We start from the raw sequence: 17,003 nt of genomic DNA, 5'->3' as shown, positions 1-17,003 counted from the left end.
AAGACATGTTACCCTGCTATCTGCAGGGGCAGATGGTGGAAATCTGCTCATTAAAGCAGCAAGGAGGCTAGTACAGGCCTTCAAACTACATATACACTTTGGACAAGCAACCCAGATCCACAAAAACTATCTACTACTACTTTGTTTCACCTCAAGGCTTATCGGAAATTATGCAGGATGACATCAGCATTTTCCTGGTCATTTCCCAAAGCTGCTTCTGAAGTCAACACTGAGCATTTGGTTTGAGTGGTTCAACAAGAAAAATGAATATCCAGAGATGCCACTGGCATCCAAAATGCTTGGCTTGCTGAAGGTTATTTGTAGTCTCCAAGAAATTAGCACTGCATAATGTTACATTTGGACTTCTTTTGCGTACTCCAAGGTTTTAAAGTGTATGAATTCCTTTTTCTTCTGCATAAGAGAGAAATAAACTAAACGATGTAGAGACCAGTTGATATTGTGAGTGAATTTGCCTGGGCCCTGATCCAGATGACGGGCTACACTGTCATTCCTGGAGTTAGGCTCAGAGGCGTGGGATGAAAGCATCATATCAGGTGCAAGGCAACACCTGTGGGACAGAATAGGCAGCTTTTGGCTTCTTAATTCCAGCAGGATGCACTGAAGCAGCAGCTGCCCAGATGGGTAAGTGGTATTTGGGTGTTTCCTTTCCAGTGCCTGCCTTTATCAGCTGTTCGATGTGTTAGTATAGATCATATGCAGGTCCTGTATCACCCAATATCTCTTTCAAGGCTTAAAACAAACTCCTTTTGTAGATGAGAGATTAAGCCATCATTTATGCTCAGGAGAGCTTCAGAGAAACCAACGATTAAAATGAGTAATCACTGGTCTCAGTGCAACTCCTACAACTGATGTTTGGTATTTCAATGCAGTGATACCTTTGGTGCTGACACCTACTTCAAAGTCAAAACTGTGCTCTGAGCAGGAAGTTCCATCAGGATGCAGAACTTGACAAAGCTTTGTAAGATATCTCTAAAGGACCTTCCCCTTGGAAAGGGCTTGTAGGTGCACCTATCCCTCCCATTTCTCTTGTACAGCTGGTCAGTACAGCTGGAAGAAGGATGAACATTTTGCCTGAAGCAGCCATATGTCATAGATCTCTCTTCCTCCTCTTTCCCTGATCAGCATCAATAATCCTTTCTAGACCTGTTGATCTTAATGCTGACTGTTTTTCTGCATTAATCTCCTCTTTTGCCTTCCAGTGCAGTGCAAACACTTCTGTAAACAAATATCCTTAAGCATATTTTCATAGACCTTTATGAATGATCTTATGAAAAGAAAATAATGTTAGTGACTATGATATGAAACTATTCATCAAAATAACACCTAAGTTTTAGGTTTTCACATAATTACTTTCAAATTACACTGCAAATACTGTTTTGACAGTGTCTAGGGAATACTTCACTGAATGGCAAAGTATCCAAAGCATAGAGCTGAAAGGCACTTTCAATTTTTTTTTGTTAATGAATGCTTATGCTTTTAAGACAACCTAGATAGTCCTGAAATTGGTTTGTGCTCGACAGTGATGGGGCATTGTGCAGCATATCTGTGCTACAGAGGCCACCTTATTGTCCTTGGACAGTAAAAAATCTTTTTTCTAATAAGTCCCACTAGTAAGTAATGCTAGTAAGTAATAACTGTTGCAAAACTACTTTGCTTCTCAGCAGCATTGCTAGCATTCTAGTAGAAGCAGAGCTTTGTCCAGACTAGCAAAAGGTGGCCACTTTCATGTAGGTTCTCAAAGTCAAAGTGATTTGCCATTTTTCTTAACTTTAGCTGACAATGACACATGTCCTTATATCACTGCAGCAATAATAATAATCATAGAATCATAGAATGCTTAAGGTTGGAAGGTACCTCTAGAGATCATCTAGTCCAACCCCCCTGCACACGCAGGGTCACCTAGAGCATGTGGCACAGGACTGCATCCAAGCGGGTTTTGAAGATCTCCAGAGAAGGAGCCTCCACAACCTCTCTGGGCAGCCTGTTCCAGTGTTCTGTCACCCTCACTGTTAAGAAATTTTTCCTTAAGTTCCTGTGGAACTTTTGGTGCTTCATTTTGTGGCCGTTACCTCTAGTTCTCTCAGTGGCCACCACTGAAAAGAGACCAGCACCATCCTCTTCACTCCCTCCCTTGAGGTACTTATAGACACTGATCAGGTCCCATCTCAGCCTTCTCTTCTCCAGGCTGAACAGGCCCAGCTCCCTCAGCCTCTCCTCGTAGGGCAGGTGTTCCAGGCCCCTGATCATCCTTGTGGCCCTGTACTGGACTCTCTCCAGAAGCTTCACATCCCTCTTGTACTGTGGAGCCCAGAACTGGACACAATACTCCAGATGCGGCCTCACCAGGGCTGAGTAGAGGGGCAGGATCCCCTCCCTCGACCTGCTGGAGACGCTCTTCTTAATGCACCACAGGATCCCATTGGCCTTCTTGGCCACAAGGGCACACTGCTGCCTCATGGTCAACTTATCATCCACCATGATACCCAGGACTTTCTCTGCAGAACTGCTCTCCAGACGGTCGGTTGCCAGGTGCAGAACCTTGCACTTGGCCTTGTTGAATTGCATGAGGTTTTTCACTGCCCAGTTGTCCAGTCTGTCCAGATCCCTCTGGATGGCAGCGCAGCCCTCTGGGGTATCGGCTACTCCTTCCGGTTTGGTGTCATAGCAAACTTGCTGAGGAAGCACTCCGTGCCTTCATCCAGGTCATTGATGAATAAATTGAACAGGACTGGACTGAGGACTGACCCCTGGGGGACCCCACTAGCTACAGGCCTCCAACTAGACTCGGCAACGCTGATCACCACTCTCTGGGCCTTGCCATCCAGCCAGTTCCTAATCCACCTCACTGTTCACTCATCTATCCCACACTTCCGGAGCTTGCCCAGGAGGATGTTGTGAGGGACGGTGTCAAAAGCCTTGGCGAAGTCGAGATAGACGACATCCACCGCTCTCCCCTCGTCTATCCAGCCGGTCATTCCATCATAGAAGGCTATCAGATTAGTCAAGCAAGATTTCCCCTTGGTGAATCCATGCTGACTACTCTTGAGCACCTTCTTGTCCTCCATGTGCTTGGAGACAATGGCCAGTATGAGCCGTTCCCTCACTTTTCCAGGGATGGAGGTGAGGCTGACTGGTCTGTAGTTGCCTGGGTCCTCCTTCTTGCCTTTTTTGAAGACAGGCGTGACATTGGCTTTCTTCCAGTCCTCCGGGACCTCCCCCGTTCTCCAGGATCTTTCAAAGATGATGGAGAGCGGTTTAGCTATGACCTCTGCCAGCTCACGCAGCACTCTGGGGTGCATCCCATCAGGGCCCATGGATTTGTGGGTATCGAGGTTACTTAGGTGCTCTCTGACCCAACCTTCCTCTACCCAGGGCAAGTCTTCCTCTCCCCTAGCTTCTTCTCTTGTCTCTAGGGCCTGGGGCTCTAAAGGGCTGCCTTTGGTAAACACCAAAGCAAAGAAGGCATTCAGCACCTCTGCTTTTTCTGTGTTATTCCTAACCAGGGTGCCCATCCCACGTTTTCCCTGATCTTCCTTTTGCAGTTAATGTATTTGAAGAAGTTTTTCTTGTTATTTTTAACATCCCTTGCCAGGTTGCATTCCAGACATGCCTTAGCTTTCCTTGTCGCATTCTGCATTCCCTGACTAGGTTCCTGTATTTCTCCCAGGGGGCCTGTCCTTTTTTCCACATTCTGTATACCATCACCTTCTGCTTGAGCATTGCCACAAGCTCCTTGCTCATCCATGCAGGTCTCCTGCCCCCTCTGCCTGACTTCTTACACACAGGGATGCACTGTTGCTGGGTGTGGAGGAAGAGCTGCTTGAAAACTAACCAGCTCTCTTGGGCCCCCCGTCCTTCTAGAGCTCTAGCCCATGGGATTCTTCCGAGCCTTCCCTGAAGAGGCTAAAGTTGGTCCTCCTGAAGTCCATGGTTGCAAGGCTACTTACAGCTCTGCCACCTCCTTGTTGGATCCTGAACTCCACCACCTCATGGTCACTGCAGCTGAGGCTACCCCCCACCTTCACATCTCCTACAAGGCCCCCCCTATTTGATAGCACGAGGTCCAGTAGCCCACCTCTCTTCATCAGCTCCTCCACAACCTGCATCAAAAAGTTATCATTGACGCTCTGCAGGAACCTCCAGGACTGCTTGTGCCTGGCTGTGTTGTCCTTCCAGTTGATGTCGGGGTAGCTGAAGTCCCCCATGAGAACCAGGGCCTGTGACCGTGAGGCAACATCCAGCTGCCTATAGAAGGCCTCATCAACCTCCTTGTCTTGGTCAGGTGGCCTGTAGCAGACACCCACCACAGTGTCTCCCACATTAGCCTACCCTCTAATCCTTACCCAGAAGCTCCCAACTCGCTCATCCTCCACTCCCAGGTTGAGCTCCATGCATTCCAGTTGCTCTCTCACATAAAGAGCAACTCCACCACCTCGCCTTCCCAGCCTGTCCTTCCTAAAGAGCACATAGCCTTCCATGGCAGCGCTTCAGTCGTGTGAGCTATCCCACCACGTCTCTGTGATTCCAATGAGATCATGATGCTGGGACCGCACACAGATCTCCAGTTCGTCCTGCTTATTCCCCATGCTTCGCACATTGGTGTACAGACATTTCAGGGAAGCAACCAAGCCTGCAAGTTCCGCAGGAAGGGTGAAAGAGGACCCTCTGTGATCATTTCCTATCCTCAGTTCCGCACTAGCATACTCCTGCTGGACTCCATCTGACCTAGGATGCGTGGTACTGCTTGCCGTGTCTGTGTGACACTCCCCTTCCCCCTTCTTGTCTAGTTTAAAGCCCTCCTAACCAGGTTGGCCAGCCTTTTGGCAGAGACGTGTGCCCCTCTTGCTGAAATGCCTGCTGTGATGCTGTGGGGATGATACTGTCAAGCATGGGGTCTGTCCCCACAAGCTACTGCCTGAGTCACCTCCCCTCCACTGTCCCTCCACTTGTAGTGCTGGAGCTCTGTAGGGGGAAGGGACAAGCCCACGATGACATCTGGCAGTCACCCTTGCAGGAGAGGGGTGGGAGATGACACCCTGACTGTATACAAGGGAGCTGAGCTCTCCTAATGACTCTCCTAACATGAACTGCGATCTCACCTCCTCTGTACTCCTCGGAGCCTGGCTCTGTGCCCCTGAGCTCCCTAGATGTCAGTGCTAGAGGAAGCACTGCAAGGGGAAACTCTCCTCACGGTACAGGGGGCATCCTAGAGAGCTCGAACAGTGGACTCTGAGGTTCCCCCCCTCTCTGTTGGAGAAGTGAGAAGAAGCCTGGCTTTGACATGGTTGGAGCTCCTTGCTCCTCATGCTATAGATGAGGCCATTCACTGTTGGAGGTCACCAAGGAGGATGCCTGAATGCAGACTGTTTGGAGTTTCCCTAAAGGCAATGGTGGAATTCAGCTGTGTAATAGCAGACAGGAAAACCTGACAAAACCTAGGATCTCTCTCTATCCCAAAAGACAAAGTTTTCCTATAGATCCCGATTTTGCAGTTGTGCTAGAAAGTCCAGGCATCTGACATAGTCCTACTTCAATATCTCTGAATCAGATGCCTGAATTACATTAGCAATGTGCACTCTCAACATCTTCGTATGCCCCAGCTTCACTGTGAGTGGTGCTTTACTAGCAGTTGGCACCTAGTGCCATTTCAAATAACCAAGGAAATTCCGCATCTGGCTCCCATCTGATGCTCTAAAAGAATTTGGGTATCACACTTGTTCCATCAGAGCAATAGACACTAACTCATGCCTTGGACCACTTCTGTCCAAGTGTCACCAGGTAACTGACTCCCGCTGCCCAGCTGAGGTGCTTACAGCAGGTGCTTAGACAGCAAGCTCCCATGCAGACATTGGTGTAGTTCAACCTTCAGCTTGGGCAAGGGGAATCTTGTGACCTCCATTTTTGTGGAGTTTTGGGGAAGGAACTGAATCCTTCTGCAGTCCATGGGCTTCTAAATCAGCATAAGATGCCCAGATTGACTCATCTGAACCAATATCTAAAACATGGTTAAATTAACGCTGTTCTTGCCCCTGTCTCAGTGTTCTGCCTAGCTAAGAGATATGATTCGGGGCTTCCACAGTAGGACATTTCCAAATTTCATAGTCATTGTCTGATGAAAGAATTTGTAATGTTGGAATCCATTTCACTGCACTCTTTAGTTAAAGAAAGGAGGTGATTATTTTAGTTGATTGCAGCGAACATTTCTCAGGAGGAGGGAGCACAAGGGACAGAGCAATTGAGGAGTTCAGTTGGGCCTCTGCTCCTGAGCAGGGCCAGGCTCCTGGGACAGAGGCAGCTGTGGCAACCAGGCAGCACTGCCCAGAGACAGCCGAGTGCAGGAGCAGCTCCTGTGCCAAGAGCGGCAGGGCTGCGGGCACTGCCTGCTGCTGCAGACAGGGGAGGAGAGAAAGCAGTGAGAGATGAACGGCAGTGCGGAGCGGGAGGACAGAGCAGAGCTGTTGTGGGAGCAACCTTCACAGCCCTCATCACGGTGGGTCCCTGTCTGCAGGGCAATGTTACTGAGGTTCCTGGAGGGGACTTCTGAGCCCAGTCCAGGCCATTACTGATGGGATTTTTATGGCTTGCTCTCCTGCCTTCTCCTGTGCAGAGCAGGGGGAGATGCTTCCGAGTAGCATTCCTGTCACTCCAACAGCGGGAGAGGACATGCTGCTCTCTTCTGCCAGGGGTGGCTGCAGGGGTGTGAAGCCAGGGTCTGCGCCCAGGTCTGCCCAGCGCTGTAATTCAGAGCAGTGTACCTGTGTCCAGGGCTGCGCTGTTCCCTGGACAGTGAGCCTTGCCACCTGCAAGGGTCAGCACTCAGTCTGCCTGGGGAGCTCCCCACTGGGCTGTGGGGAGAAGCTCTGAGTGAGAGGAGAGCCTCCGGCATGGCAGGTTCATTCTCCTGCTGAAAGGCTGAAAGGTCAGGGCCACCCATAGCTGCAGCTCATCATGAGGACGTTTTGAGAGTAGATTTTTCCAGAGGACTTTTGTCTGCATGGTGGAAATGGAAATGCTGCAGACGTATTTAAACAAAGGCTCAGCATCTTCACCACCACCCTGAAGGATGAGTAGTTTTGGAAGTGACTTCACCACTCCTCAGTCTGCAGACAGCACCAGTGTCCCCTTTTCAAGCTCACCGGAGATTCTTCTATTAACTCTGTAGCACTGCAGAGCAGGAGATGTCCCTAGGCAGTTTCCTGCTACTTGGAGGATTCTGTGGGACTGAGCTGAGTGCCGAGTGAGTGGGAAGGGGTCTGTATAGGGACAGAGCAACAGCTCCCAGCAAGGACACCTCCAAAGAGCAGAGAGATGATTTGAGAGTGGGAGGAAACTGCTGCCAGAAACCTCATGGAAGGATGGAGTACAGAAGTTCTCTGCCAGCCCTTGCAGCATAGATGCTTTCCCTTGAGAAAATGTCCTGTGTCTTTTCTCTGCCACTCAGCAGAGGAACAGGGACTGAGCTGATCGTCCTTCAGGAGATGCCACCTTTAAGGCACTGGACCTTGTGTTGGGGTGTGTTGTTGGGTTGTGCCCTGCCCTGCAGAGGGTCACAAGTCTTATGTAGACATTTACGTTGGCTGAATGTCCCCTGCAGAAGCCATAGAGGGACTAAGGAAGTGCAAATGGTGCTGGTGGGTGGGGGGGATCTGTATGTGGGCAGCTGAAATAATTACTGTGTGTCCTTGCCTAAAAGCTGCATGTCCAAATCTCCTTCAGGATGAGCACCAGATTGCAGAGTCCTTCTTCTCATCATCAGAGCCATGCACTTTGTTACAGGCTCTCCGTCGCTCTCGGGACATCTGACTGAGAAACAGAGGTGAGCTTGGAGATCTGCACTTTGCAAGTGAACACACTGTCAGCACAGGCCAGTCTCCTTTATGGTTCCTTAGCTGAGAGAGATGCATACCTAAAGCAGCTGGGAAAGGGATTGATGTGGAGACCTGTTGGCTCTGTTCTAGGACAGAGAGAGCTTTTGCCTTTCACAGCTGAAGCTTCAGACAGGGAGCTAAATGAAGATTCTGCCAAGGATAAAAGGAATGTTTATGTGTGGAGAAGGGATATGTATGTCTGCGTGTGTGTTTGTGAGAAAGGAAAAAGGGTTGGCAGTAACTTAACTTCTTACTGTCTTTTCCTCCTTTGACTGTTACCCATGTCATGGAGGAGCAAAATGTCCAACAGCAGCTCCTTCAACAAGTTCCTCCTCCTGGCATTTGCAGACACGTGGGAGCTGCAGCACACACCCTGGGGAGGGGGTGGTCAGTTGCAGTGATTGTGGTCCAGCTGGCTCTGCCCTGACCATCATGGCCAGTGTGGAGTCACCCCGTGTCCCCACAGCTGCTCACCCTGCAGAGCAGCACTGCCAGCCCAGGATGCTGCAGGGAGCATAGGAGAGGGGTGCAGGAACGGCCAGAGCAGCATGGGCTCACAGACCTGGGAAAAGGCATTCTGTGTAGCAGAGACATCTCCAGAGCAAAGCAAAGGAGCGGTGACGAGCTTGTGGGGACAATAACTACAAAACTCTGTTCCCAAGGGTTTCAGTTGGGCAGGCTGCTCTGTCACTGGAGACGCCTGAGGAGCCCCAGAGCCAGGACCCCTGTGCTGTGCAGGGGAGAGGGGCTGCCCTGAGGTGCTGCGGGCAGTCAGGGTAACCTGCAACCCACCTGGCTAGCTGCTCTACAACAGTCCTACTATTAGGAGGTCGTTACTGCCAGAGCCGCTGAGGGGCCAGCAACAGTGACGGGAATGAGAGGGTTTGCTGAGGGTGCCCTGTGGAGGGGATAACACCTGTGGAGTTCTGCACCCCTAGGGAAAGGCACCTCATTAACCAAGAGGATGGAGATGGAACATTTAGCATCATGAATTTGTGCCGTTGTGAGTATGATCTTCTCCGTCAAACGTGGACAAGGAGTAGAGACTTGCACTGAGCTACCAGTGGAGCAGGGAGTCCAGCAAGATCTTTCAGGCTCCTGAATGAATCCAGTGCCTAAGTGAGCATGGTGTAACAAGAGCAGTGGCATTAGTAATTGATGATTACCAGGCTGTTTGTGTTGCAGTAATTCCCCTCCCTGTCTGGTGGGTGAGTGAAGAGTTAATGTAGACTCGGCTGAATTGCACTTTGAAAATGTGGTAAGGGAAACGATGAGCACTGTCCCCAGCAACAAGTTCACAGAATCAAGGAGTGGTTAACACTAGAAGGGACCTCTAGAGATCATCCAGCGCAACTCCCCCGCTCAAGCTGGGACACCCAGAACATGTGTCCGGGGGGAGAGGAAGACTCGCCCTGGGTAGAGGAAGATTGGGTCAGAGAGCACCTAAGTAACCTCGATACCCACAAATCCATGGGCCCTGATGGGATGCACCCCAGAGTGCTGCGTGAGCTGGCAGATGTCATAGCTAAGCCGCTTTCCATCATCTTGGAAAGATCCTGGAGAACGGGGGAGGTGCCGGAGGACTGGAAGAAAGCCAATGTCACTCCAGTCTTCAAAAAAGGCAAGAAGGAGGACCCAGGTAACTACAGACCAGTCAGCCTTACTTCCATACTGGCTGTTCTCTCCGGGCACATGGAGGACAAGAAGGTGCTCATGAGTAGTCAGCATGGATTCACCAAGGGGAAATCCTGCTTGACTAATCTGATAGCCTTCTATGATGGAATGCTTGACTAATCTGATAGCCTTCTATGATGGAATGACCGTCTGGATAGATGAGGGGAGAGCGGTGGATGTCGTCTATCTCGACTTCACCAAGGCTTTTGACACCGTCCCTCACAACATCCTCCTGGGCAAGCTCCAGAAGTGTGGGATAGATGAGTGAACAGTGAGGTGGATTAGGAACTGGCTGGATGGCAGGGCCCAGAGAGTGGTGATCAGCAGTGCAGAGTCTATTTGGAGGCTTGTAGCTAGTGGTGACTCCCAGGGGTCAGTCCTTGGTCCAGTCCTGTTCAATTTATTCATCAATGACCTGGATGAAGGCACAGAGTGCTCCCTCAGCAAGTTTGCTGATGATACCAAACTGGGAGGAATAGCCGATACCCCAGAGGGCTGCGCTGCCATCCAGAGGGACCTGGACAGACTGGACAACTGGACGGTGAAAAACCTCATGCAATTCAACAAGGCCAAGTGCAAGGTTCTGCACCTGGGGAGGAATAACCCCAGACACCAGTACAGGCTGGGGACTGACCTTCTGGAGAGCAGCTCTGCAGAGAAAGACCTGGGTGTCATGGTGGACGACAAGTTGACCATGAGGCAGCAGTGTGCTCTTGTGGCCAAGAAGGCCAATGGGATCCTGGGGTGCATTAAGAAGAGCGTCTCCAGCAGGTCGAGGGAGGTGATCCTGCCCCTCTACTCAGCCCTGGTGAGGCCGCATCTGGAGTATTGTGTCCAGTTCTGGGCTCCACAGTACGAGAGGGATGTGGAGCTGCTGGAGAGAGTCCAGCACAGGGCCACAAGGATGATCAGGGGCCTGGAACACCTGCCCTGCGAGGAGAGGCTGAGGGAGCTGGGCCTGTTCAGCCTGAAGAAGAGAAGGCTGAGATGGGACCTGATCAGTGTCTATAAGTACCTCAAGGGAGGGAGTGCAGAGGATGGTGCTGGTCTCTTTTCAGTGGCGGCCACTGACAGAACTAGAGGTAACGGCCACAAAATGAAGCACCAAAAGTTCCACAGGAACTTAAGGAAAATTTTTTTAACAGTGAGGGTGATAGAGCCCTGGAACAGGCTGCCCAAAGAGGTTGTGGAGTCTCCTTCTCTGGAGATCTTCAAAACCTGCTTGGATGCATTCCTGTGCCACGTGCTCTAGGTGACCCTGCGTGTGCAGGAGGGCTGGACCAGACGACCTCCAGAGGCCCCCTCCAAACCGAGGCATTCTATGATTCTATGATACTATGCTTCACTCTAATGACCTCACAATGGACGACCTCACAATGGACGACCTCACAATGGGCCTCTCATGACCTCACAATGCGCAACCTCAAAATGAACAACCTCACAATGGGCTTCTTGTGACCTCACAATACACGATCTCACAACGGATGACCTCAAAATGGACGACCTCACAACAGACGACGACACAATAGGCCTCTCGAGACCTCACAATGGATGACCTCACAACAGATGACTTCACAACGGACGACCCCACAATGGGACTCTTGTGACCTCACCATGGACATTCTCACAGTGGTAAACCTAGAAATGGACGACCTCACAATGGGCTTCTCCTGACCACACAATGGACGACCTCACAATGGACGAAATCACAATGGGCCTCACGTGACCTCAAAATGGGCAACCTCATAATGGATGTCCTCGCAATGGCCTTCCCGTAACCTCACAATGTACGACACCAGAATGGGACTCTCGTGACCTAACAATACACGACCTCAGAATGGACGACCTCACAATGGGTCTCTCCTGACCTCACAAAGGAGGACCTCAGAATGGACGACCTCACAACGGGCCTCTAATGACCTCACAATGGACGACCTCACAATGGATGACCTCACAACGGGCATCTCGTGACCTCACAATGAGCCTCTCGTGACTTCACAACAAACGACCTCACAATGGACGACCTCACAATGAATGACATCACAATGGGCCTCTCACGACCTCACAATGGACGACCTCACAATGGATGACCTCACAATGGGCCTCTCGTGACCTCACAATCAGCCTCTCATGACCTCACAATGGACGACCTCACAATGGACGACCTCACAATGGACCTTTCGTGACATCACAAAGGACGACCTCACAATGGACGACGTCACAATGGGACTCTCACGACCTCACAATGGATGACATCACAATGGATGACCTCACAATGGGCCTCTCGTGACTTCACAATGGGCCTCTCGTGACCTCACAATGGACGTCATCACAATGGATGACCTCACAATGGATGACATCACAATGGGCCTCTCGTGACCTCACAATCTGCCTCTCATGACATCACAATGGACGACCTCACAATGGACGACCTCTTGTGACCTCACAATGGATGACCTCACCATGGGCCTCTGATGACCTCATAATGGACAACCTCACAATGGGCCTCTTGTGACCTCACAATGGATGACCTCACAATGGACGACCTCACAATGGGCCTCTCCTGACCTCAGAATGGACGACCTCACAACAGACGAAATCACAATGGGCATCTTGTGACCTCACAATGGATGACCTCACAATGGGCCTCTGGTGACCTCGTAATGGACAACCTCACAATGGGCCTCTTGTGACCTCACAATGGACAACCTCACAATGGATGACCTCACAATGCACGACCTCACAATGAACGACCTCACAATGGGCCTCTAATGACCTCACAATGGATGACCTCACAATGGATGACCTCACAATGGGCCTCTGGTGACCTCATAATGGACAATCTCACAGTGGGCCTCTTGTGACCTCACAATGGATGACCTCACAATGGACGACCTCACAGTGGGTCTCTCCTGACCTCACAATGGATGACCTCACAATGCACAACCTCACAATGGACGAAATCACAATGGGCGTCTTGTGACCTCACAATGGATGACCTCACCATGGGCCTCTGATGACCTCGTAATGGACAACCTCACAATGGGCCTCTTATGACCTCACAATGGACAACCTCACAATGGATGACCTCACAATGCATGAACTCACAATGGGCCTCTCCTGACCTCACAATGGACGACCTCAGAATGGATAAAATCACAATGGGCGTCTTGTGACCTTACAATGGACAACCTCAGAACGGACGACCTCACGATGGCCCTCCCGTAACCTCACAATGGACGACACCAGAATGGGAATCTTGTGACCTCACAATGGGTGACGTCACAATGGACGACCTCACAATGGGCCTCTAATGACCTCACAATGGATGACCTCACAATGGACGACCTCACAATGGGCCTCTCCTGACCTCAGAATGGACGACCTCACAACAGACGAAATCACAATGGGCATCTTGTGACCTCACAATGGATGACCTCACAATGGGCCTCTGGTGACCTCGTAATGAATATTGCAGCTTGGTGAAGAGATTTAGTTTGTGAAAAAAAACAAGTTTTCGGTGCAGACTTGTACAGCACAGTTTTTGCTGGCCTTGTATGTACGGGTGTAGTTGGTGTTACTTAAATGAATAAATGTAGTTGGTGCTACTGATTGATATCTAGACTGTTTATATTTAAACTAAATAATTTAAATTTTGAGGTCTAGTTGGGTTTGTGTTCAGGTATAGAAAGGCAATTGAAATAGATGTGTCAAAGGCACATTTATTTGCCATGTCTTTATGGCTTTCTTATAGCAATAAGGAACAAAACAAGCATGAAGGAGAGGAATCAGTACAGGTAAAAATCCTATCAAACTCTGACTTTCTGAAAAGGCTTTTAAGGGCTCTTAAAAATACAGGGGAGCTGTGTCTAAGAAAACACCCAGGTCCTTCCTAGGGGAAAAAAAAAGTTTGATAATTTGATTTAGATTTGATATTTATAACAGTGAAAAATAGTATATAAGAGGTATATAAGAGTATATGAAGTATATAAGAGAAGTTACCATGAGTGTATAGAGCTCCAGCATACTGTATGAGCATTATTGAATTAGTCAAATAAGTACTTATAGTAGCTCTGATGAGAAGACCATTTAGAACAAAGGCTTTCTCTGAGCTAATTGTCACGAGTACGTAGACCTTCTACAGCATTTTTAACAAGATGGAAATATGAACTAACCCCCTGTGATAGCTTACATTCAGTTACGAACACTGAATATTGCTGTAAAATGACATGTATTTGTGCCGCAATGTTTTTAAAGAATACATAAAGATGTTGCATGCACACACATGTATACACGCATAGACACACATCCCTTACTAGAGTGGGATTTATGTGATGCTGTTAAGGTTCAGGATATTTTGAGAAGTCTGGAAGTGCATCCTTTACCACAAGCTGAAAAGGCTATACAAAGTCATCAAGCTAAGCTTAACTAGCTAAACAACAAAGCTATGCAGTAGATTTCGGCTGTATTCTAAAATATTGTGCGTACAGACACGCAAATGAAATACAGATGTGTTTTGATGCAGCATATATCCTCACAGCACGCCAGCTGAGACCCTGGCAGAGCTGTGCAGTGCATTGCTGCCCCCTGGTGCAGTTTGAGACAAAAAGACTGAATATTCATTTGTGTGCCTGGTGATGCTCGCTTGCCTTATTAGAGAAATGTTAGTTAGCAAATTGCATCCTATTTTCATATCTCACAGATCCTGAAGCCTAGTTAGAAGTGTGGATTTTCCCAAACCCAAATGAGCTACAGTCAGCAGAGCACTGCAGAGTTTATGTCATTTTTTGACATTGTGTCACAAAACTGATCAAGAAGAGATGTAACGTGGGGCGTGAGGTATCTTCACAACACAAAATTTGCTTGAGTAGTCACAACACAGTGATTCCTGATATTTTCACTATGCTTCTTGTGTTTCCTTCTCTGGTGTACCTAACTAACGCTGAGCAAGTGATTCTGGTAAGTGCTTGTTAGCATTTGTCTTCTGGTCTGTCTTCTTCCCTGCATACATGTATTACAGAACTCCCCATTAAAAATTAATGTGATTTAGCTATTCTTTTTTATTTTCTGGAAGGGAGACAATCAAGGAAATATCTCCAAATAAAAACCATACATGATTAAACCACAAGCTGATCTCCCTCTTTGACATCCTCCTAAATGTAACACCATTACATGAGATACATACCACACATACACCCTCCATTAAATTTCGATTTTAAATTGTAATGCCACTGGAATGAAAACAAAAGCATTCAGAGTACTCCAGGAAAAAACAGACTTCACATAATGCTTTCTGACTGAAACTCAGCTTTTTCTGTTATATTTAATCTGATTTATTTTATACGAATAATTTGTAAAACACAAGTATGGAACTGAATTTGGACTTTGAGAGCTCCAGTGTGGGAATGTGTTTTCATTTTAAGATTGAGTTCTAGATAACCTTTAAGCCTCTTAAGATCATTATGCATGCTGAAGCTTAATACATGCCCCTCAGCTATTTCTAGTACAGCTTCGATTACTCAGTGTATTTAGTGCCATATAAAAGTAATATCACATTAATACACATAATACACGCAGTGATTTATGGAATCTGCCTATGCACAGTTATGAATGCTGGCTTATAGCCTGATGTTGTACCTATACTGCATAAGTGAATGATTAGACACTTTTCATGTGCTTTAGCATATCTTTTCTAGATGAAGAGCAATGAAGAGCTATTAACTTGTGTGAATGTTCTGACTAAACAGTAGTGCGATAAGAAAGCTGTCTGAGCAAGGAAAGTACCTTTCATGGTGTTTTCTGCCAAGAGCTTGTAAAGACGAGAGGGGGAAATAGCTAGCAGCAGAGGACAGAAGACAAGTGCTGATAAAGAAAGAGAGATTTACAAAGCTTCCAAAGAAGTGGTAGGGCAGGAAAAGAGTACTTTTTTAGAAAGATTTTTTTTTTTTTTTGAGAATAGGAAGTTCTGTGTAAATGCAAGATTAGACCTATTCAAAATAGATCAGCATGGAACAAGGAAAAACAATCCCATGATCTGGAAGACCCCAAAAATGGGTCAAAGTGTAAAAGAGAAGCTAATCCAAATCTAGCAATCTACAAGCAGAGGAGAGAATATATTTACCAAGTTCCCTTAGATCTACTTCTTTCTCCTATCACCTGAGTATAAAGCAATTTCTTCTCTGAAATCCTGCAAAAGGTTTTAGCCTCCTTTGTCTCATATCCCTGAAAATTATACGATAAGCTTTAAGAACAGAGAAAAATTAAAATCTGAGATGCTGCTCTAAATTAATGAAGATCATTTCTCTTTGAAACTAGGAAAAGTGTGCTGCAAGGCCCCACTTCTGTGAAGGGATAAATGATAGAAAGCTGTGCTCAGGAATGGTGCCAGGGAGACAGGGCTATACTTGGTATAATGTAGGCCAAAAGAAGGTAAAGGGTGTATGGGTTCAGCATATTAAGACACCTAGTCAGCAGAAGCAATGACAGAGCCTTGTTTTCACCTCCAATAATGACCAAAAACTTTCACAGGGATTTCTACACAAAGAACAAAATACTGTGACTAAAATAAAGAATAACAGAAAATACTGTTAATGTGGAGTTTGGGTGTAAAAGAGAGCAATAACAGCAAAAACAGAAAGCAAAGTTAAACCTTACTCCACCCACTCCAAACATTTCCTTTTTCTTTATACCACCTGCCATTTCTATTTTTAGGCTAGGGTTTCCTTCTTTTTTTTTGCTTTTATTTGCCAACCTCTGTCTTCGCATCCTTTCTGGTTTTAACATGACTATCTCCATTCATTTCTCTTTAGTCATCCTTCTCACCTTCTCCCAAAGTAGGCCAATTTAGCTCCTTGTCCTTTCACATTTTTTCCCTTTTTGCTCATTTGTCTTTCAAATCTGATTTACCTTGTTAATTCACCCAAATAAATACAGCACCAGATTCTTTTTTGTTGCACAGTGGCCTGACACTCTTGGTTTTCTGTCACTTATGCTTTCCTTTAGCCATTGCTTTATTTGTTTTAATATATTTTCCCCCTAGCATTTTGTAGATTTCATCCAGCACCAGAATCCCTGACATATAGTTTATTTTAACGCCACTTCTCCCTCACATATTTTTCTTTATGTCTGTTGATTCAGATGCTACTTCCTGCCACTCAGGTTCTACAAACTCAGTCTTTTGCCCCTCCGCTCTACAATGTTCATCATCCTAGCCTAGGTTTCAAATCAAAGTCAGATTATCCTGGTTTAGCAACCCCTAAGATACTGGATAGGCTGGGAGAAATTCCATAGTCACACAGAAAGTAGAGTTTAGATAAAAACAAGAACAAGAATTTTCTCTATTCCTGGTATCCCATTACTCTTGTTTTCTTCTCCACCCTATATCATCCCATTACTGCTGTGAAGTTGCTCATTTCCAGTTTAGCTTCTCTTTTCTGCTTT

This window comes from Tinamus guttatus, unplaced genomic scaffold (genome assembly GCF_059628265.1).
Source record: "Tinamus guttatus ecotype Peru unplaced genomic scaffold, ASM5962826v1 Tinamus_guttatus_pri_ptg000402l, whole genome shotgun sequence".
NCBI classification, from domain to species: domain Eukaryota; kingdom Metazoa; phylum Chordata; class Aves; order Tinamiformes; family Tinamidae; genus Tinamus; species Tinamus guttatus.
This window is presented reverse-complemented; position numbering follows the sequence as displayed.